Source organism: Pipistrellus hanaki (genome assembly GCF_964339955.1).
Source record: "Pipistrellus hanaki genome assembly, chromosome: 9".
NCBI classification, from domain to species: domain Eukaryota; kingdom Metazoa; phylum Chordata; class Mammalia; order Chiroptera; family Vespertilionidae; genus Pipistrellus; species Pipistrellus hanaki.
The window spans coordinates 12,451,024-12,473,818 of NC_140511.1; the positions used below are offsets into that span (position 1 = coordinate 12,451,024).

The 22,795-nt window shown below is 44.2% G+C and overlaps 1 long non-coding RNA gene and 1 pseudogene across 3 annotated transcripts; one reads left to right on the forward strand and one right to left on the reverse strand.

Moving 5' to 3' along the window:
• Positions 1 to 443: 443 nt before the first annotated feature.
• Positions 444 to 15,309, reverse strand: LOC311627912. Of its 2 annotated transcripts, XR_014795950.1 has the most exons (4): positions 14,943 to 15,309; positions 11,325 to 11,453; positions 6,614 to 6,789; positions 444 to 655 (listed from the first exon to the last, which is right to left on the reverse strand). It is a non-coding gene; the product is annotated as an uncharacterized lncRNA (long non-coding RNA). The 2 variants fall into 2 exon arrangements; XR_014795951.1 differs by lacking the exon at positions 11,325 to 11,453 and having other exon boundaries at positions 14,943 to 15,185.
• LOC311627911 (large ribosomal subunit protein eL6-like) lies at positions 6,795 to 11,308 on the forward strand (annotated as a pseudogene). Its single transcript has one exon. The product of its transcript is annotated as a large ribosomal subunit protein eL6-like (transcript).
• Positions 15,310 to 22,795: the final 7,486 nt, after the last annotated feature.

A 22,795-nucleotide genomic window follows, 5' to 3' on the forward strand; every position in this document is an offset into this window, starting at 1 on the left:
TGCCGAAGGTGGAGGTATCAGAGAAGGCTCAGTAGGGAGCCAGGACATTTCATTCCTGCCGGACAGTAGGACTCATTCCTCCACTCCTTGGGGTCAGACAAGTACGGGAAGAGCATGGACTTCCATACCCCACTCAGCAGGGAAGAGGAGGTGCACCCTCTGCCCACTTGGGTGGGGTCTGAGGAAGCTTTCTCCATCACTCAGTGGCAGTGAGTCACCATGGGTCAGAGAGGTCACATGTGAGCACTCATTAAGCATTCATAATGGTCCCTACCACCAAGGCGTCACCAGAGCCCTGTGGGGGAGCTGGAACGCTACACCCCTAACCCCAGCAGTAAGGAGAACCTCACTCTGGGGGTTACAGGACAAGTGGGGAACCTGAATGTCTACACTCACCTGGCAGTAATCAGCAGGACCCTCACCCTTTGAGTGGGGTTAGAAAATCCAGCTAAAATAGAACGTTTAAATAAAACCCAGAGTCTAATAATATAATACCCAATATTTCCAGATTTCAATCCATGCCCCTTCCTCCCAGCCTTCAGTAACAGGTGGAAGATTGTGGAGGTTGGGAGTAGTAGCCAGGTCTTGGGTGCCATTGACCCCGCAGGCACCTGGGTGCTGGCGAGTGGTGCAGTGCATTATGATGGTGATAGTCCTGTGAATGAGAGTTGGACAAAGATCGGTATGAAGGACAGGCACACAATTTTTTGACAGATCTGGAATGTCTTTATACTTGTGTTGGTTATTCCTTGAAGGTAAAGCCTGATGAATTTTTCGTAACCATTCCTTACTTTGCCTAAAGTTTGGGCCAATTCGCATGTATGTCTATTATCTTATGTATAGTTTTAGATTAGATTCAGGATTGACAGCCATTAAAAAACACTGTTGGGTTCTTTTACAGTTTTTTTTTTTTTAATGTTTTTATTGATTTTAGAGAGGGAGAGAGAGAGAGAAACATGGATCGGCTGCCTCCCAAACAGGCCTGTCAGGATCAAGCTTGGTATGTGCCCTGACCTAGGTATGTGCCCTGACCAGGAATCATACCAACAACACTCAACTACTGAGCCACACTGTGCAGGGCAGATTCTTTTAAGTTTTATCCTTAAGGCATCTGTCACCTCTGCACTCCACTCTAACCACAAGGAGGAGATGCAAGCCAATGCTTGTAAAATGGAACCTTCAGAAGTCCTTTGTTTTCAAACTGGGAATCTGGAAGTGTCCATCCTTAATGAGTGCAAAATTCTTATTTCTTAAAAATTTTGATTTTTTTTCACAAACTGGTGCTTTTTAAAGAAATTACCAATTGGGTTGCTTTACTTTTTATGTCAAGTAAAGCAACCTATTGATAATTGGGAGGAAGCAAAAATAAATTTGGGCCTGATTTCATATCCAGGTTGTGGGTCCATGTGATCAGAGGTCTTCCCTTGCGTCATGACAATTCCTTTCTGACTCTTGTGAATGCTATTTTAAAGCTTAGGTATGTGTTCTTTTTAATTGCAACATGAAAATCCTTGCGAATATTTCAGTATGTCATGGTACCTAGAACATTAGCTAAGAGAATTCCTGTGGGTTTCCATGACGCTAGTTCAGACGCTAGTTCAGACCTTTTCAAGCGACTGAAAAGATTATTTACTTCCTTCTGGGATATTTCTTTATATTTTTATGATGCACAATGTAACCTTTAAGTTGCTGTAACAACTTTATCAAGATATAATTCACATGCAGTACAGGTCACACTGTCAGGTATGAAATTCAGTGGGGGTTTTTTGGTATATGCATAGAACAGTGCACCATCACTACAATCCATTGTAGAAGCCTTATATTATCCCTCAAAAATACCTTCCTCATTAGGAGATAATCACATTTTTCCTAAGTCCCATGGCCTTGGTAAACACATAATTATTATTCCTATGGATTGGCCTACTTTGAACATTTGATATAAATTAAAGATGGCATGTGGAAACTTTAGTGTCTGGTTTCTTTCACTTAACTTAGTGTTTTTAAGGTTCATCTATGTTGTGGCATGGATATAGAATGTCATTTATTTTTCATTACTGAATAATATTCCACTGTGTGAATACAGCATAGTTTATTTATCCATGTTTCAGTTGAGGGGCATTTGAGTTATTTCCAGTGTTTGGTTATTGCTAATAATGCATTTTGACAGGCAGTGGCCCCTTCTCCTTAGCCAAGTCTCAGAGCTGTCGGGGAACTAGCTGTACATCTCACCTAGCAGAGGGCAAACTCTGAGGAACAGGGTTCCTGGCCCAGCAACCCCTGCATGAGGTGGCAGCTTTGGGATCAGGGCCTGTGGCTCTACCCGTTGTTCTCCTTGAGGACACTAGAGGGGAGGGGGGAGTGCTTTTAAGAACAGAGGTGCCCACATCACCCAGATTCTGCTGGGGTGGCACCTAAAGTATGGTCGAGGCAGGCTGGGGGGACATACGTACTATACACATTTCTCCATAGGAGGGTAGAAGCCTAACTGTGATGGGTACTACATAGAAAACACAGAGGAAAACCCCTGGAAACAAACCCAAAGTGCTGGACACACCCCTACCCATAGTGTAACCTCCCCTTGGTTCTTAGAAACCTCCCTGCCTTTTGTTTCCATGAAGGCACTCTCAGACTGAGTTCTGGCCTCTCTCCCTGTTGCAATAGCCTTGGATATGGGGTGACAAAAGCAGGATTACAGTTGTGAGTATATGAAACACAGTTTATTCTTGTTATTCTTTTGTGTAATAATCATAACCTGCATATCTTTTCCCATATGAATAACTGAACTTACTCTTGCCCTCCCCTGTAATGACCTGTGTGTTCTCTCTGGGCTGGAGCAGAGGAAGAAGGATGGGCCCACAGGGTGCAGGTGAGATGGCCCAGGACCAGATCTTACAGGAGGAGGGGCTCAGGGATCAGGCTTTCCTCAAGTGGGCATCAGAGTGACCAGCCTCTCGGGAGTGTCATTGGCCCCACGCATCAGCATTAAGCATACACACTCCCATGAGCCCATTACACATCTGGGAGGGATTCTTATAAATACACTGTCTCAGAAGATCCAACATCTAGTTTCAATGCACCAAGCCTGGGTCATGAAAGATGGGGAAATAGGTAAATACTCTTAAAAAAATACCCCCACAAATAATAAGAATTAATAACTCAATTCTGAAATTAAGAGAACTAGATAGCCCAGTTGGTGTGGCATGGTTGAACATCAACCCATGCACCAAGAGGTCACCAGGTTCAATTACTGGTCCATGACCTGGATGCAAGTGCAATCCCCAGCAGGGGATATGCAGGGAGCAGCTGATCAATATTTCTCTCTCATCAATGTTTCAATCTCTCTATCCTTATCCCTTCCTCTCTAAAGATAAAATAAAATAAAATCAATTAAAAAACATTTTTAAAAAGACACCTTTGAACTCTAATTTTTCCTTTATCACTCCCGCTTCAAATATATTTTCTCCACAAATCCTTCACTATTCTACCTATCTGTGTTGATTATGTGGAGCAGCATGAAGTCAGGAACTTTGCATGTTCACCTCTGATTCCCTAGCACCTAAATCAATGCCTGGCCCATAACATGTGCCCCATAAGGGAAAAATATATCTGGTAAGTATTGTCCTCTCTGAAACTTTGCTGAGAGGACAATACTTACCAGATATATTTTTCCAGAGTTCTAAGAAAGTGCCTCATAGTAGTAGATCAGTAATTATTTGTTAAGTATATATGTAACAAGTTTGTTCTTATATTTAAAGGGAAAATATCTTAAATAATCATGATACCAAAGCCAAACAAATCCAAAGGAACTTCCAGGAAATAAAAATGTGCAAATGTACCAAGCAGTTTTTCTGGGTAGGTCCATGTGGGATTTTTAAAAAACAATACAAGTGAATTGGATCTGCCAATATCAATGCTGAAGAAGCCAATCTTGAAGCCAAATACCAGCATTTGTTTCCCAAACACTGATTAAAACAAATGTTTTTCAGTTGCCATAGCTTTTGAATCTGTTTTAAATATGCAGGCTGAGTGTAGCAAATAATATGGAGACTCTGGCTCCTATTTGCTACTTGACATTGAGGAACCTAACCTCACTAGTAAAGCCAGAAAACACCAGCTTCATAACCACAGAAGATAACTCTCCTTGGTTCCAGGCAGCCAATTCCAGTACTCTCTTCCGATGGTCTGCCATTTACACTGGTAGCATGGACTTCAGAATTGATCACAGCCTCAAAGTAGCCTTCAATCTAATTCAAATTAGACTAAGCCTTATGCCATCGCATAAAAGCACCAACAATGTCTCTTTGATACTCTATATAGCCTTATATATACATTTGTAATTATAGAAATTTAAGCATATACTGCTGACCCCCTGTATCTGCAGGTTCTGCATTTGCAGGTTCTGCCTTGTAGATTCAACCAATTGCAAATAAAAAATATTCAGATAAAAAAATGTTATGCTGTGGTTGATATGTACTATGAAGTGAGAGGCCTATCATTGCTGCCTCTGTATTGTACATGTAGAGATGTTTTTTCATTATCCCCTAAACTATACAGTATAACAATTATTTACATAGAATTCATATTGTATTGGGTGTTTTAGAAAATCTAGAGATGATTTAAAGTATATGGAAGATGTATGGTTATATGCAAATATGGTGCCGTTTTATATAAGGGACTTGAGCATCCTTGGATTCTGGTGTCCCTGGGGGTCCAAGAACCAATCTGCTGTAGATACCAAAGACAGCTATATACAAAATTGGAGAGAAGAGTAAAAGGACCTGAAGTACCTTTCATCCAGCTTCAACCATTATCAGTTGTGAAAGGAGAACCAGAGAGAGAGAGAGAGAGAGAGAGAGAGAGAGAGAGAGAGAGAGAGAGAAGTTGTCAAGATAGTAGTTTGTTCCTTACCTAATTACCATATATCAAGCATTGTCATCAGTATGTAGATGTCAATACTGAAAAATTAGGAACAAAGTTGTGTGCTTTAGGTTGTTAGCAGATACAAGAAGGGCTCAGGTCTTCATTTAGATTTTAAAGACTCAAACTGGGTGTTTCTGTCTTTTTAAACTTTATTTAAGGATGCCAAATATTTGGAGATTTTTCTTTTGTTTTGCTTTGTCTTTTTTATGACTGTGGTAAATGATGTGCTAAGTCAAATGGCAGCAGGGCCAGTGTCATTCCTACTTGCCTTGCCCCTCCTAGCCAGTTCCTACCCCTTAAGCATAGACTTGACCACATAGGACTGTTCTGCATGGTGTGTTCTTTCTATCGGGTCTAGTAATAATTAATGTCGTTTTCAACATTCGTTTAAAATCTTGCTTGGCGTTGACTTATATTGACATAACCTTCAAACACGTGGTATCTACAGAACGTGTGAAGTGCAATTAACAAGTTTTGCTTGAAAAAGTTTGTGTTTGGTTTGTTTTTTGTTGCAAAACTAGGGCTAAGAAGATGGCGGATGAAGAGCATATTCGGCACTGCATGCTTTACGAGTTCCAGTTAGGAAGAAAAGCAAGTGAGGCTGCAAAAAACATCTGTAGTGCTCTTGGTCAAGATGCAGTTAGCGCCAGAAAATGCCAGCGTTGGTTTGAGAAATTTCGCGAGGGAAATTTTTCGTTAGATGACAAGAGTGGTCGAGGCCGTGTGTCCAATTTTGATCAAGAAGCTCTTCAAGCTCTTTTGGTGTAAAATCCTCAAATTACCCAACAAGAGCTTGCGACAACTTTAAATTGTTCACAAAAAACAATTTCCAATCAATTGTGTGCACTTGGCAAAGTCCAAAAGTTTGGAAAATGGGTTCCTCATGAGTTGACAGACAACAACCGTAATCAAAGAGTCACAATTTGCAGTTCGCTCCTCTCTCGTCAAAACCGTTTGCCGTTTTTAGAGCAAATTGTTACCGGAGATGAAGAATGGGTCCGCAGCCCATGCCAAAACCTGACTTGCATGCAAAAAAAGTGATGTTGTGTGTTTGGTGGAATTTTAAAGGAATTCTTCATTATGAACTTTTACCATCTAACCAAACCATTACAAGTGCAGTGTATAGTGCCCAATTGGAAAGGTTAGCCCAAGCTTTAAGAGAAAAAGAACCGCGCTGATTAATCGGAAGGGCGTAATTCTTCACCACGATAACGCACGACCGCATACTGCAAGAATCACTGCTGAAAAACTGCGCCAGTTGGAATGGGAAGTTCTCCCTCAGCCTGCATATTCTCCTGATATTGCCCCTTCCGATTACCATTTGTTTCGTTCTTTGCAAAACTTTCTTCTTGGAAAAAAATTTAATAATGAAGAATGCCTCAAAAATGCATTGACCGAATTTTTTGCATCAAAATCACAAGTATTTTACAACAGAGGGATTAAAATGCTTCCTGAGCATTGGGCACAAGTAGTAGAAAACAACAGCAACTATATTGTTGATTAAATTTTGTTGTATTGTTTAAATAAATTCGATTTTAAAAAGTATTAGAAAACGACATTAATTATTACTAGACCTAATATTTGGCAAAATTAATTTATATAGGTACCACAGAGATGATTATTAATACACAAAGATTTTCTTGTTCTATCTCATCTTTCAATAAGATGGGTAAAAAACTGAAAAGCCACATACCTGAAGCCAAGAAGGCCAGTGCCGGTGGTGAGGTGAAGAAGGGTAACCTCACTGCCAAGATGCTTAAGACAGAGAAGCTCCACTGTGGCTGAAACCCTGTCCCAGAGGCATTAGCAGATATTCCCAGTCAGCTATGCATTCCCAAAAGACCACGTAGTAGAGGAAAAATTTAATAGCTAAATTGAAGGTTGAAAACAAAAAGGAGAAAGTTCTTGTTAGTGTTACAATACCAGTTGGTGGTACCCAAGTGGCTACACTTCACAAAATGCCTAGGTATTATCCTACTGAAGATGTGTCTCAAAAGCTGTTGAGCCACAGCAAGAAACCCTTGTCAGCATAAGAGAAAACTGCAGGCCAGCATCACTACCAGGATCATTCTGATTGTCCTCTCCAGCGCCCCAGAGGCAAGCAGGTGGTTTTCCTCAAGCAGCTGGGCAGTGGCCTGCTACCTGTGACTGGACCTCTGTCCCTTAATCAAGTTCCTCTGTGTAGAACACACCAGAAATTCATCACTGCCACCTCCGCCAAGACTGATGTCAGTGGTGTGAAATCCACATCTCATGGATGCTTACTTCAAGAGGCACTGCGAAAGCCTAGACACCAGAGAGAATGAGGTCTTCGACAGAGAGAAAGAGAAATACAAGATTACAGACCAGGACAAGGTTGACCAGAAAGCCATGGACTCATCAATGATGCTCCTATCTCTCTTTCCCGCTCCCTTCCTCTCTGAAATCAGTGAAAATATATTAAAAACAAAAGTCTAGATAGGAAAGCACTGGTGAGCTTCCCTGATTGGCAGTGATCTGTGTAGTATTGTCATTCAACAAATTCTGAGAGTAATGCTATGCACAACTGTGTGAAGAGGACAACTGAACATCCATATTTGGAACTTTCCTGGACTTTTCTGGTTTCCTTCTGTGGACCCTGAGAAAGAAGTCACCTACTAAGAAGGGCTCCTGGTGGCTAACTGGGCTAAAATTAAAAACAAAAACAAAAACAGCCTAGCAGTCATTTCTATACAGGGGCCTCTCTTGCAAAACACACTTCAGGGAGAAACTTGCACTAAGTCCCTTAGTCCTGCTCTGAACTGCCTTCCTGCACAGTGTTTATGCCACCTGAGTTCACCCTTATAGAGGAGTGCCTGGGATCTTATTTCAATCAATAGGACTGAGATTTTGCCAATCCAACTGGAGCTCCTTTTAATCTGAATCTGTTAGCTTGAAAACTGTTAGTATAACACTTTCACGGAGCTCTGCAAGCCCTTCCAGAGAACTATCAAAACTAAGGGTGGTTTGGGGAGTCCCCAGACTTGCAAGTAATGCCAGAAGTGAGGGCTGGCTTGAGGGCTGCCCCCTAAATTTCCCACAAGCCCACTACATAGTGGTAGTGTCTACCCACTATGTATCAGAAGGTACATGATTTCTGGGTATTTCTGTTTCTGGCGTTATCAGTCATTGGTGATCATGGCTTAAATCATTAATTATCCAGGGACTGTAAAATGGTATTCTGGTTCTATCATCTATTTTTTAAAAATATTTTATTGATTTTTTACAGAGAAGAAGAGAGGGATAGAGAGTTAGAAACATCAATGAGAGAGAATCATCGATCAGCTGCCTCCTGCACATCCCCCACTGGGGATGTGCCCGCAACCAAGGCACATGCCCTTGACCGGAATCGAACCTGGGACCCTTCAGTCCACAGGTCGATGCTCTACCCACTGAGCCAAACCGGTTTCGGCTCTATCATCTATTCTTTATTAATCTTCTTTGTTAGTCTTCTTTTATCACATATCTGTATTAAATATATATAGATAGATATCTAGATACTATCTAGGTCTATTTCAGATGTACATCTCTTTCAGATAGTATAGGAATAACAGGAAAAAACATTTCTTTATCAGTTTTCAAATTAAAGAGGTAGTTCCTTGCATCCTTCACACAAGAGACCAATGACTGGGTTTGTTTGTTGTTGTTTTCGTTGTTGTTTTTTGTATGTTTATGTCATGAATTTAAGCATCAATCCATTGAGTCACTATCATTATTAATGTTCATATTTGATCATCTTTAACCAGTGAGGGCTTATCTAAACTGACCAGAATCCTTTTGACATGACCCTAGTACTCTTTGATAGCTTCCTTGCTTTCTGGTATAACAAGATTCTAGGCTTATCTGGTATATTTCCTATTTCAGACCAGGAATCAGCCATTTCTCCAGAAGCCTTGTCTCAGGCTAGGTTCCCCAAAGAAAGAGTTAGAGTCAAATATTTACATGCAAGAAGTCTCAGAATCAATATTTGTCAGGAGTGGCAAAAGTAGTGAAATGAGTTTAGGGATAAAATAGGCAGGTTTGGGGAGTTTTAGGAATAAGGAGGGTCCATGGGAGAAGAATGCATAGGTGAGGGCTTAGAGCCATGAAGACATACAGTCATGGAAAGAAAAAAAGAAAAAAAAAGAAAAAAGAGGTGCCACAGGATAAGGGGAAAGGAAGACTCTATTCACAGAAGATAAGGAAAGCCACAGGGTAAGGGGGGAAAAGGAAACAAACTTTCACAGAGAATAGAGAAATGCCAACAAATGGCAGAAAGAGAAAAACAGATTTTCACAGGAGACAGAGAAATGCTATAAGATAAGGGGAGAGGAGGAGGGGAACACCATGTGGGGTTGGGCTTTGTTAAGTTAATATTCTGCAAAAAAGAGTGACCAATTAGAAGGGAGCATGAAGAAACCAAGAGCTACAGCATTTATAGCCTTAGAAGAAGGGACTTTGAGGGTAATCCCCTTGGGACCCCTCCCTACATGGGAGTCTGTATTTGCTTCCATACATTTCCACCCTTTTCATCTGCCACCTTTTGTCTGTGGCTTCATTCTTTGAAACCACCTGAACAAAGATCTGGGAAAGAAATCACCCTTGCATCCTGCTCAGGAAAACAACCCAAATCAGTTGATGCGTTGGCTGGGAACATGGAAGTCAATCTCTTCACAGGTGAGCATATGAAGGACCTAGGGACTCTATCCCTTTATAATTTTGGAGACATTAATGGAGGTTCGCCACCGCTTAAACCTGGCTGCCATCTTATGCAGGCATTTCTCCTTTCTCCTTTACTATCCCTTCCCGGACGCACTCTCCACCTCAAGGGCCAAACTAAAGCAGGCAGACGTAGGTCAAATTAAGAGCCACAAGGACGCCTGCCTCATGTAAAGTCTCCCAAGTGAGGATAAACTGGTGCCGGGCTGGGTTAGCATCAGGCGCCGGCCAGTTACCAGACAAAGCCCGGACACCAATTAAATGCGTGCTTGGGTCCCTGCCCAGCTCTGAAGATCAAAGAGGCAATTCCTCCCTCCAGTTGGAGACTCAGATGTCCTGATGTGAGTAAGGGCCCTCGTGGAGGTGCCCAGGATTAAATTCCTAAGGCGGCCCCACAGGGCTCTTACATAAATGCAATTAAACTCTGACCGTCCAGGGAATAAGGGCTGGTCAGACAGCTGAGAAGAGGGGGGTTACCAGAGGCATCACTTCCCCTGGGAGCTCCCTCCATAAGCAGCACACTTAGACCCACAGCACAAGTCCACTCCTCGGCCCAGATCCCACTCAGGTTTAGTCGGAGAGCCATCTGCCTTTTCTTCTGCTTTCTATCTCAGGCAGCCCCCTCACAGACCACTACCTCATGGGCCAGACCCCAGATCCTGTGTAAGGGTGCTTTTTAGCTGCAGGGGTAGGAGAGCAGAGCATGTGAGCATGAGAGAGAGAGAGAGAGAGAGAGAGAGAGAGAGAGAGAGAGAGAGAGAAAGATGGGCAGCTACGTGCAAGTGAGGAGGGCACGGCCCCACCCGTTGCTGGCATATTGCAGCACTCCAGATGGTATGCAAGTGCTCAGAATGTGTTCCTGAGGGTCAGTCTAAGGAATGCTAGTGACTCACTTTTCTTGATTCTTGGAAGAGTTATGGGTGGAAAATGATAGAGTAGGAACATAGAAGTCATAAGACATGGTTATGCATTTTTGAAGGTCATCAAAAGAAGGTTTTAGTCTTTTAAGTATCTACTCTCAGTCTGAGTTGGGTTTTTTTTTTTTTTGTTTTTTTAACCAGGCAGTTTTACTGAGACCAAGATGAGAGGTTTACTGCAGCTAAGGGGTTAATTCCTTAGCGTGATCCATTAGCATGATAAGACACACTCCTGCGGAGACTAATGACAGGTGCCTACTGATGGGGTGGATTTAAGTTTAGAAGGGCTTTCCAGACCCTTTGGAATTCTAGGGTTGGAGCCCCAACTTTCCAAGCACTCTGCACCCAGCCGATATTAATATCAGCCTTACAAGAGGGCCTGAGGGCATTAGAGAACTACCGTACTTCTATCGTTGGGCACACCGCAGAGAGCAAACACGGGTATGCACCACACCCCAGAACAAGGGAGAGTTGGAAGGACGGCTTGGCTAGGCATGAGCCCCTGAGATCACTGTGGTAAGTACGGTAAGTCCAGCCCACCCTTATTTGCAACCATACCCAGTGAGGCAATCTTTCACTCCACGTGAGTGAGAGCTCCCTGCACCCTTAGCTAGGAGAAAGGATGCCCCCATCATCGAAGGGAGAGTCACGAAAGATAATGGGTGTCCTTTTGTGTGTTTTCTCACAGATGGGAACTGTGTAGTCCACACTATGTAAAGACAGCCCCCTAGGGTGCAACCTTAAGAATTGGGATAATTTAAACCCACAAACCTTAAAGAAGAAGCACCTGAGCTTTTCTGCCCTCAGGCCTGGCCTCTATACCAACTAGTGAGTGGAGGGAGTTGGCCCTCAGAGGGAAGGAAGCACCAAGTATAACACCAGCCGGCAGTTAGAGCTTTTCTGTAGGAGGAAAGGGAAATGGTCAGAAGCCCCATATGTCACGCTTTCTTTGCTCTAAGGGACAAGCCAGATCTATGCAAGAACTATAAACTTGATCCCTCTCTCCTGACAATAGTAGCTCAAAACCCGCTGGAGGAGAAGGCTCCAGGACCATCGGAGCCCTCCTGCCCTCCGTCTAACCCTCATGCCACTCGTTTTGCCCTCCCCTCCCCCCCTTATCCTGGATTTCAGAAAAAGTGCCTCTCTGCTGGCAGAAAAGCAGACCTAGAGGGCTGTCCCTACAGGAGGCACCCAGAAGGTCTTTACCCCCTGGGTGAGCAAGGGGGCGAATTTGGGTGTGTGAGAGCTCAGGCTCCTTTCAGCCTTAGGACCTGAGCCAAATAAAGAAGAGCCTGGTGGTAAATTCTCAGATAATCCTGGTAATTATATTGAGGCGTTTCAGAGCCTAAATCAGCTGTCTGTCCTATCTTACTGGGACCTACTGCTCCTTCCAGAGCAAACCTTGTCTGACGCAGAGAAGGAGAAGGTTTTGGCAGAGGCTCGAGACTTTGGCAACAATTACTCCGTTTCTTGTGCCCTGGACATTACAGACCCTGAAGAGATAGAAAGATGGGTGACAGGTCTCAGGCTCTTCCCATCGCAGACCCAGAGTGGGACCCTGATGTCCAGATGTGGGAAATAAGACCATATCAGACTTGCTTAATAGAAGGCCTCAGGAGAAGAGAGTCTGAGCCTGTTAATTACTCCAGACTAACTACCATCAGCCAGGAGGCTAACGAGAACCCCTCCACATTTTTAGAGACTTAGGGAGGCAGTGGTGAGGCACACCAATACAACCACAGCTTCATTGGAGCGGCAGTTGACTTTAAAGGATAAATTCATCTTCCATCAGCCCCAGACTGATTTGGCTATCGGCCCCGAGAGCACCTTAGAGCCTAAAGCTTGGATGATCTCCTGAAAGTCTGTGGTTTATGATAGAAACCAGGAGGAAGAGGATAGACAAGAAAGGAGAAGCCAGGCCAGAACTAAGGCTCTTTGAGAGAATACGGGCTCCTATTAGAGCCCTGAGCCAAATGGTCAGTCCCAGCGCCTGTTACAACTGTGGCCAGGTTGGACTGATGCACCTGGGTTGCCCCAAGGGGCGTGGTGAACCCCCCTTCACACCTCCCCCCCCATCCAAGCCCTGTCCCGTTTGTCAAGGAAACCACTGGAAATCAGACTGCCCCCTCCCCCCCGAAATGGAGGTCCCCTGGGGGAGGGCCAGAGACCCAACCCAGTTGAGGGAAATGAAATTAATTTCCTGAGACACGGGAACCACTTTCTCTCTAACCCTGGTCAGTTATCTTTAGAGGCAATAACCATTATAGGTGTGTCTGGAAGGCCAATAAAGAGTCATTTTCTTAGAAACTCACTACAGACTGATTCATTTGCCTCTCAGCATAACTATTATTGCTTGTCTCATTTTAGGTTCTTATAAGTGTATTTCTGGTAGGACATGATCTCACACATCTAGGAGAAATGATGAGCACCATAGACTGATGAACAAGAACAGACCCGGAGACAAGGAAGCATAAATCAGATTGTCGGACCTCAGAGGGAAGGTAAGGGAGGGTGAGGATAAGGGAGAAGCTTATGAGCATGCATATGAGCCTAACCAGTGGTTATGGACAACAGGGGGTGGAGGCATGCATGGGGAGGGGTTTGGGATAAGAATGGGGGGTTGAAGACAAATATGTGATACCTCAATCAATAAAGAAATTTTTTTTAAAAAAAAAAAAGCAAAACCCACTGGCCGGTTAGCTCAGTTGGTTAGAGCAGTGTTTCCCAACCTTCTCTCATGATGAGAATCACCTGGTGGAGTTGTTAAAACACAGATTCCTGAATCCCAACTAAGAAGTGCTAAACTAGAATTTTTGAGAACATATAGGTAAAATTGCATACCTAACTTAGTGCTCTGTATATAACATCTGTGTTAGAGCACTAGTTAAGTATACAATTTTACCTGTATGTTCCCAAAAATTCTAGTTTAGCACTTCTTAGTTGGGATTCAGGAATCTGTGTTTTAACAACTCCACCAGGTGATTCTCATCATGAGAGAAGGTTGGGAAACACTGGGTTAGAGCATGGTGCTAATAAAAAAGCAAGACCCAACTTGAGAGAGAGAGAGAGAGAGAGAGAGAGAGAGAGAGAGAGAGAGAGAGAGAGAGAGAGGATTAGAGTTATTTTCTCAATCTTTAGGGTGTAGCTGGGGTGAGCCTTCCCAATCTCATCAGGGAACCCTACAGCTCTCTTGGGAAGAAATATCCTAGCTCATTTGGGAATTGCTGTGCACACATATCCAGAACAGGTCCTATGCCTCCCCCTAGTGGAGACTAAAATTAACCCTGATGTTTGGGCACACAGGGCGACAGAACAATGTGTCACAGCCTCCCCAGTCCAGGTCTGTCTCAAGGATTCAGCCTCAAACACACATCAGAGGCAATATCCCCCCAAGCCTGAGGCTCAGGAAGGACTCAAGGTTATAATAGACAACCTAAGGAGGCAAGGCCTGTTCAATGCATGTAACAGCCCTTGCAATACTCCCATATTAGGAGTGGGGAAAGCTAATGGTGAATGGAGATTAGTTCAGGACTTACAACTAGTAAATGAAGGGGTGATGCCCATTCACCCAGTTGCCCCTAACCCTTACACTTTGCTGACTCAGATTCTGGAGGACACAAAGGGGTTTACAGTACTAGATCTCAAAGGATGCCTTTTTCTGTATACCCCTGCATCCTGACCCACAGTTTCTATTTGCCTTTGAAGATCCTAAAATGAGGGCAGTCAGCTAACATGGACAGGGTTTTATGGATAGCCCGCATTTATTTGGGCAGGCCTTATCTAAAGACCTTGGGCAGTTTACTTTCCCCAGCACTAAAGTCCTCCAATATGTAGATGATTTTTTACTATGTGCCCCATCGGAGGAAATCTCCGAGGAAGGGACTAAGGCTTTACTAAATTTCCTGGCATAAAAAAGGCTATAAGGTCTCCCAAGCCAAATGGTGCTCCCGTTCAGTTAAATACTTAGGCCTTAGTCTATGAAAGGGAACACGAGCTTTAGGAGAGGACTGGATGGGCCCTATTCTTGGCTTTCCTTGGCCCCAGACCCTGGAGCAATTGAGAGGCTTCTTGGGCATTACTGGATACTGCAGGCTATGAGTCCCTGGCAATGGAGAATTAGCATGCCCACATTACCACTAGTTAAAGGGGCACGGAAGGACAGTGTCCGAGTAGAGTATATGGGGTGTTATTCAAGGCGTCCCTTGAGATAAACTTAACCATGCAGGTGTTCGGACATTAAGTAGTTGCTAGCGAAGAGACTACTCTAAGCAAGCAGGACCAAGAGAAGGCATTATCATCTGGCCTTATATTATTATAATCAAGACTGCCGGAGGAATTACACCACACAAATATATGCAGTTGCAAATCACACCGCACTTTATCACTCACACAAATTCCTGGTGCCGTGGGTACAGGCTTGATGGGATCCCAAAGTGTGGCTTCCTCTGACGGCAGCTGCAGCGCCCTCTGGTAGCTGGCAACATCAGGTCAGGAGACAGTGTTCATGGCTATAATGCCAGAGATCTCGTGGAGTTTGGTGGCGGCTCCATGGTGGGGAGGAGGGGGGGATTGGTAGCAGTCGTCTTCTGCCGTCTGGCACAGAGCAGGGGAGCTTCGAATCAAGTCGATCAATGTCTGAGGTTTAGGACACGTTATTATAGCTGGATTGTTTACCTTGTGGCAATCCAGGTACTTATCAATCAGGTACCGGGACTCAAGGTGTTAATCAAGGTACAGGCGCATATCAGTCAGGGCAAGTGTTAATCAAGCAAGGTACAAACTATCCTTCCAAATTACACTTTAAACCAAAACAAGTGCTGGCCTTTCCAGGGTGAGTCATGTTCGCACAGCATGTCTCTCTGGCCAGTCCTTATCTACGGAGCGCACTCCTGCTCGTGCGCTTCCCACGGCAAATCTTTTATCTATGCGGTGCACACCTGTCTACTTACTTTCCAAAAACACCATACTAAGTTTCACACAAGCATTTTCCTACATGTCCTATAGCACTCTTTAGTTATTTTCTACTGCTATAGCATCGTAACACTCTCTACTTCCTCTCATCATCACTGTTGCTATGACAGACGGCCTCTCCGTTTTAGTCTGGGAACCTGAGGCCAAGCCGGCCTTCAAACAACTCACAAAGGCCCTGTTACAGGCACCGGCTTTAAGTCTCCCAACAGGCCAGGAATTCAACCTGCATGTAACAGAAAGGGGAATGGCCTTGGGAGTCCTGACCCAACCTCGAGGACAGACCCACCAGCCAGTCGGCGATCTGAGTAAGGAAACTGATGTTGTGGCTAAGGGCTGGACCACCTGCTTATGGGCAGTGGCAGCCACCACTCTCCTGATCTCTGAGGCAGTGAAGCTAACTTTGGGACAGGACTTAACAGTATGCACGCCCCTTCTTTTAAATACCAGGAAAAGCCTATTTAAGGTGTCAGGCCCTCTGCTTGAAGGCCCAGCTGTTCAGATCAGGACTTGCCTTGCTTTGAACCCTGCTCTTTTCTTCCTGAGGAGAGGGGAGAGCTTCTACAGAAGAGTGAACAGGTTATTTTACAAACGTATGCAGCTGGAGAAGGAAAAGCCTCCACGCGATCACCAATGGCAGCTCTTACGTTGAGCAAGGAGTCCAAAAAGCCAGAGATGCAGTTGTTCCTTTAAATGACACTGTTGAGAGGCAGCCGCTTCCCCCGGGGACTGGTGCACAACTGGCAGAATTAATTGCTCTCACCAGAGCCTTAGAGTGAAGCCAAGGAAAACGAGTTAACATCTATACTGACTGATTCCAAATATGCCTTCCTCGTGCTCCATACCCATGCAGCCATCTGGAAGGAAAGGAGTTACTTAACTGCTAATGGGTCCCCAATTAAACACCATAAGGAAATCGACCGGCTCCTCTCCGCCGCCTTCCAGCCCGCAGAGACTGCAGTCAGACATCGCAAGGGGCATCAGAAGGAGCAGATGAAATAACAGCGGGAAGTCAGCGGGCAGATGTTGCAGCCGAGGCTGCCGCCCAAGAGCCTTGGAAAACCATAGCCCCTCCAGTCTGGGAAGTCTCGCTGTGGGCTATTAAGCCCCACTATCCACAGAAGAAAAGGAATGGGCTGGCTCTCCCAAGGATATACTCCCCTTCCCACCGGATGGATATGGACAGAGGGGGATAAGCTCCTCCTTCCTAAAGCCAGTCAGTGGAAGGTTATTAGGGCACCGCACCAGGCATTTCATCTAGGGGAGAAAAGACCTATCGAGCAACTCAGCAATTATTTACAGGAAAGGGTCTCACAAAGGGCACCCAACCAGTAGTCAGTTCTTGTGAGGTCTGCCCAAGGAACAATCCTATGAATGAGAAATTAGTATTCCCTGGTCTTCAAAGAACGGGAGGGTATCCAGGGGGACACTGGCAGATGGGCTTTACCCACATCCTAAAGCTAAAGGATTTCTATGCCTCCTCATGTGGGTAGACACTTGCACTAAGTGGATGGAAGCCTTCCCCTGAAAGACTGAGAAGGCACAAGAGGTAGTCAGAACTTGAACTTGAGAAATTATTCCCCTCGTTAGATTGCCACACTCTCTCCAGAGCAATAATGGCCTAGGTCACTCAGAGGGTCTCAAAGGCCCTAGGAATAAAATACTTCCTCCATTGTGCCTGGAGACCTCAATATTCTGGGAAAGTAGAAAAGGCAAATGACATTCTAAAAACACCTTCGTAAATTTGTCCAGGAGACTCACCTCTCCTGGCCGCTAGTTTCATCTATAGCCCTACTAAGAATTAGAAATACTCCCCCGAATGAAGGGCTCAGCCTCTAGGAAATGTTTTATGGCCATCCTTTTCTTACCAATGACTTCCTTGTAGACAAGGAAATCATGGCATTTGTACAAGATATTATTACAGCACTGGCTAAATTTCAGCAGACTTTACAATAATTCTCTGAGGCCAGACCCAGGGATCCCCAGGTTCCGTCCCTAACACCTAGAGATCTGGCACTCATTAAGGCTTTACCTATCCTCTCTACCACTATGAAACCATGATGGGAGGGTGCCTATCCCATAATTGTATCCACCCCCCACTGAGATCAAGGTCAGTGGAGTCGATTCCTGGATCCATCTGCCTTGAGTAAAGCGTTGGTTGCTAGCACAGGAGGAGGACTAAGTTGTATTGCCATCAATTGAATCATGAGACTCCTACGCATGTGAGCCTCTGGAGGACCTGAAACTTCTCTTTCGAAAGGATCCTGGAGAGTCAACAAGTGCAGATAAGTAACATGCTCTGGTATTTCTGGGTAATCATTGTTTTCATCTTCCTAATAGTTCTAACTCTGCCTTTTATGGAGCGTTGAACAGAACCCTAGGCTGGAGGAGACCTTTGCTGCCCTTGCTAAGACACAGAAATACCATAAAATGCTCCTACTTATCTCCCTTTTCTACATCCCTAGAAATAGAAAAGGGACTGAGAGACTAATGTCCTAATGAATTTCTCAGCCTTACTGGCTCCCCAAACCCCCGACTCTTGAGTGTGTTATGAGCAGCCCAGTTCAGGGTCAGGTTATCTCAATTGGATATACTATTGTACATCTCCCATATTCCTCTCAGAATATCCTTACTCTTACAGGAGCACCTTTGGGCATCTCCAATCTGCTGATAGTGTTCCTAAAGCTCTTAAAAACATAGCCTTCACTAGGTCCTTTGGAAGTTACTTTTATATGACAAACATAGAACCTAGTTTTAACCAGATTCAAGACCCTCCTTGTCTTGGATACCCATATTCCAATCCTGTAATCTCTTGGATAATATTTCCCTGCAGCTTCTCTCAACAGGCCCCATACTATGCTTGTGACTACAAAAACCAAAGAGACACAAACAACTGGTTTCTTAGACATTCTATAATAAACTACAATCTCCAGAGATCAGTTCTCCACAGCAAACTCCCTACCTACCTAGGTCAAGGACTTGAACAGATCGATGCTTATCTAGATGCCAATTCCACTATCCCTGTTCCTCCTGGCCTCCTGTGCCTCCAGGAGGGATATCTGTTTGCAGGGGGCAATGATTCAGTATCATGGGGACTCCAGCACCTATATTTTAAAAAAATGTGTTGGGTTTGGACTATAGGACAGCTCAGATTGAATCAAACCACCACCAGAGTCTTCAATAATTCCATCATTCAGCAATAATTCTCTTCCCACATATAAGGTGGCCCAATCTAACATGTACGGGAGCCTATTACTCTCATGGCTCTCGTGACTGCTATAGCTGAATTGATGGTGGGAGTCACTTATAATGCAGTCAAAGTCACCATCCTAACCAGACCATTTCTCAAGTCTCTGAAGATGCTGGCCAGAACTTTAGGGACATCCACAAGTCTATAGATTCTTTAGCACACATGGTCCTTATTCACAGGGTCGAGTCTGTGCCATGATTAATACTTCTTGCTGCATCTACATAAACACCTCCAAAGAGGTAGAGGTACTAACAATTCGAATCCTTCAACAAATAGCTTGGCTAAAAGAAAGGGCCTCACAATCTCTTGTCCCGGATATCTGGGCACAAATTAAGGATATGATTCCATCTCTGAGAGGTTGGCTAGCTCCCCTTCTTTGACCTTTGTTTATGTTGTGTTTATTACTCATCTTTGACCCTTGCCTGTTTAACCTTTTGGTATGTTTTTGTATCCTCCTGCTTAGAAGCCCTGAAGCTACATATGGTCCTCCTGATGGAACCGCAGATGGAGGCCACTGCATTTTTCTTCCATGGACCTCTAGATCGCCCATCTCTGATGGGACCCTGACTGCTACCCCAATCAATGTCCCTATCCAGCAGGAAGTAGCCAGAACAATTGTCAGCCCTTGTCCCCAATAGCAGTTGTGGTTTCCTGATCGGAGGGGAGACTGAAAGGAGTTTTAGGGATAAAATAGGCAGGTTTAGGGAAATTTAGGAATAATGAGGATCCATGAAGGAGGAATGCATAGGTGAGAGCTTAGAGCCAACAGAAGGCATACATTCAAAGAAAAAAGAAGAAGAAAAAAAAAGAGGTGCCACAAGATAAAGGGAAAGGAAGATAGCCATTCACATACGATAAGAAAAAGCCACGGGATACGGGGGGGAAGGAAACAAACTTTCACAGAGAATAGAGAAATGCCAACAAATGGCAGAAAGAGAAAAACAGATTTCCACAGGAGACAGAGAAATGTTATAAGATAAGGGGGAGAGAAGGAGGGGAACACCATGTGGGGTTTGGGCTTTGAAGTTGATATCCTGCACAAAGAGTGACCAATTAGAAGGGAGCATGAAGAAACCAAGAGCTACAGCATTTATAGCCTTAGAAGAAGGAACTTTGAGGGTAATTCCCTTGGGAGCCCTCCCTACATGGGAGTCTGTATTTGCTTCCATACATTTCCACCCTTTTCATCTACCACCTTTTGTCCGTGGCTTCATTCTTTGAATCCACCTGGACAAGGACCCAGGAAAGAAATCACCCTTACATCCTGCTCAGAAAAACAATCTGAATCAGTAGGACTGGATCGAGGAAGAAGTTAAAATGCAGCCTACCCACAGCCAATCCCACAGCAAGTGCTGGAGATAGTCTATTCCTTTAAGTTGTCCTGCTTTGAGGCAAGAGAACCTAACCTTTATAACCTACACTAACCAGTTATGGGACGTGGGCCACCCCGTGAGTGGAAGGTGTAACCTTGAGTGAAGTGGCTGTCTTCCTTTTAGGGCAATGGTTCTCATCAAGGCAATTTTGTGTGTGTGTGCGCGCGCGCGCGCACACACACACACACACACACACACACACACACACCCTGTGCTGCACCCCCACCTTCACCCCCCCTGCCAAGGGATATTTGGCAATATCTGGAAACATTTTTGGTTGTTGCAAAAATGAGTAGTATGCTATTTGTATTAGTGGGTAGAAGCCAGGGATTCTGCTAAATGTCTAATGTACAGAAAAACCTCTGACAACAAAGACTTATCCAGTCTAAAATGACAATAGTGCTGAAGTTGAGAGATCTTGGTTAAGAGCAATGCCCAGATAGTGCCTCAACTGAGAACCAGAAGCCTCCTGTGCTCCCAGCATCAGGAAGAATGAGATGAAAGGGGATCTGGGTGACACGCCACAGCACCCACTACATGCCTTGATTACATTTAGAGAAAACTAGTATACAAAGGCCTCAGACTGGGTGCTAAGAGTGCTTATTGCACTTGGTTTTGTTAGGGGCAGAAATACAATATTGGGGACTAGCTATAATTATAAGAAATATTAATCATGGCCTGTTAACCATGATGGTTTTGTTCTGGCTAGAAAAAGCACATTATAACCTTGCTGAGAGGTGTATGCCCTGGGACATGGGACCTAACATCGGAATGCATTCCATCCTTCTTCCAAGAACTGCCTATCGTTATGGAAAGACTTACAACCTCGTGGCCAAGTCCAGGAGGCACCTGCCCTTAGCAACCTCCAGCTCTATTGCCTCTAACCATTATAACTTGCGTACTTTCCCATGCCTGTAATTCTTACTTCCCACGTAATCTTTGCCCTTCTATCCAATATAAGCAGCTGGCATTTAGGACGGGGAAGGGGGAGGAAGAGCAGGTTTTTGTGGATGACCTGCTGCTCTCCCATACTGCCAGCCTTATTGGAATAAATGTTCATCTGTGATTCAACCCTGTCTGTGCTTAATTAGCTCAAGTAGTGACAGGCAGCCTGGACCCTTTAGTTGTCCAGTTACAGTTTGGTCTCTTATTTCTAGGCCTTTTCAGTGGAAAAAGCTAGAAAGATTTTTTTTTAATACACATGATTCATTCAGCCTAATACTAAAAAATCAGAAATATAGGTAAATCCTTATACAGCAGAACCTCAGTTCCCAAACTTAATTCATTTCAAAAGCTGTTGGAGAAGCAATTTGTTCAAAAGCCAAATCATTTTTTCCCATTAGAAATAATGTAAATTAAATCAGGAAGAATTAAAAAAAAAATCTGAATAGGCTGAGAACTAATGAGGAACTTGAAGCAGTAATTAAAAAACATAGCAAACAAAAGCCCTGGGCCAGACTACTTCACAGGGGAGTTTTACTAAACATCCAATGAACTAAAACCTATCCTCCTCAGACTATGCCACAAAATTCAAGAGGAATTCCTACTTCCGACCTCTTCCTATGAAACCAGCAACATCCTAATCCCAAAACCAGATAAAGACACTACAAAGAAAAAGAATTATAGGCCAATATCTCTGATGCACATAGATGTTAATATCCTCAACAAAATCCTAGCAAATCAGATCCAGCATTACATTAGGAAGATTATAGACAAAGACAAAATGGAATTTATTCCAGGGTTGCAAGGAAATGTACATCTGCAAATCAATAAACGTAATACATCACATAAACAAATTGAGAGATTAAAAAAATCACATAATCATATCAATTGATGTAGAAAAGCATTTGACAAAATCTAACACCCTTTAGTGATAAAATCTCTCAGCAAATTAGGAATAGAGGGGTCATACCTCAACATAATAAAAGCTTTAGAGGAGAAAAACCAAGATGGCGGCATAGGTAAACACTAAACTGCTTCCTTACACAATAATTTCAAAACTACAACTAAAAGACAAAATGGACATAATCCAGAACCACAGGAAAGCTGGCTGAGTGGAAATTCTACAACTAGAAGGAAAGAGAAAAGCACATGGAAATTCAAAGGAGCTGCAAAAGGCTGAGGTATGTAATGGACACGCAAGGAGAGGACAGGCGGCTGAGTGCCTGGCTGGCTATCCCAAGCTGGAGGGAGATGGAAGCTCCTGACTGCACTGAACCACAGTTCCAGACGAGACCCTGGGGGAATTTGGACTGTCAGGAAAAGAGAGAAGAACACGGAGACTCAGAGGAAGTGCGAAAGGCAAAGGTATGGAGGCGCGAACATGAGTGGAAAGGACTGACTGCTGAGTGTGCCACTGGCTTTCTCAAGCGAGAAGGAGACAAAGCTCCTGACTGTGCTGAACTTCGAGCGAGAATCTGGGAACCCAGACCCATTTGGGGAGAAACTGGACTATCTGGCAGTAGGTGGAACTCAAGAGTGGCTTTCTCTCAGAGGTGCTTGCAGCGACTATTGAGGGACACTGAGACCCAGGAGCCTCATGGGGCAGGGCTGGTGGGAAGCCAAGGCTGTCTGCTCCGCCCTGAGACTTTGCCCCATCCAAGCTGAGCACAGAGGATTTTGCAATTTTTCAAGTCTTGTCTCATAAAGGT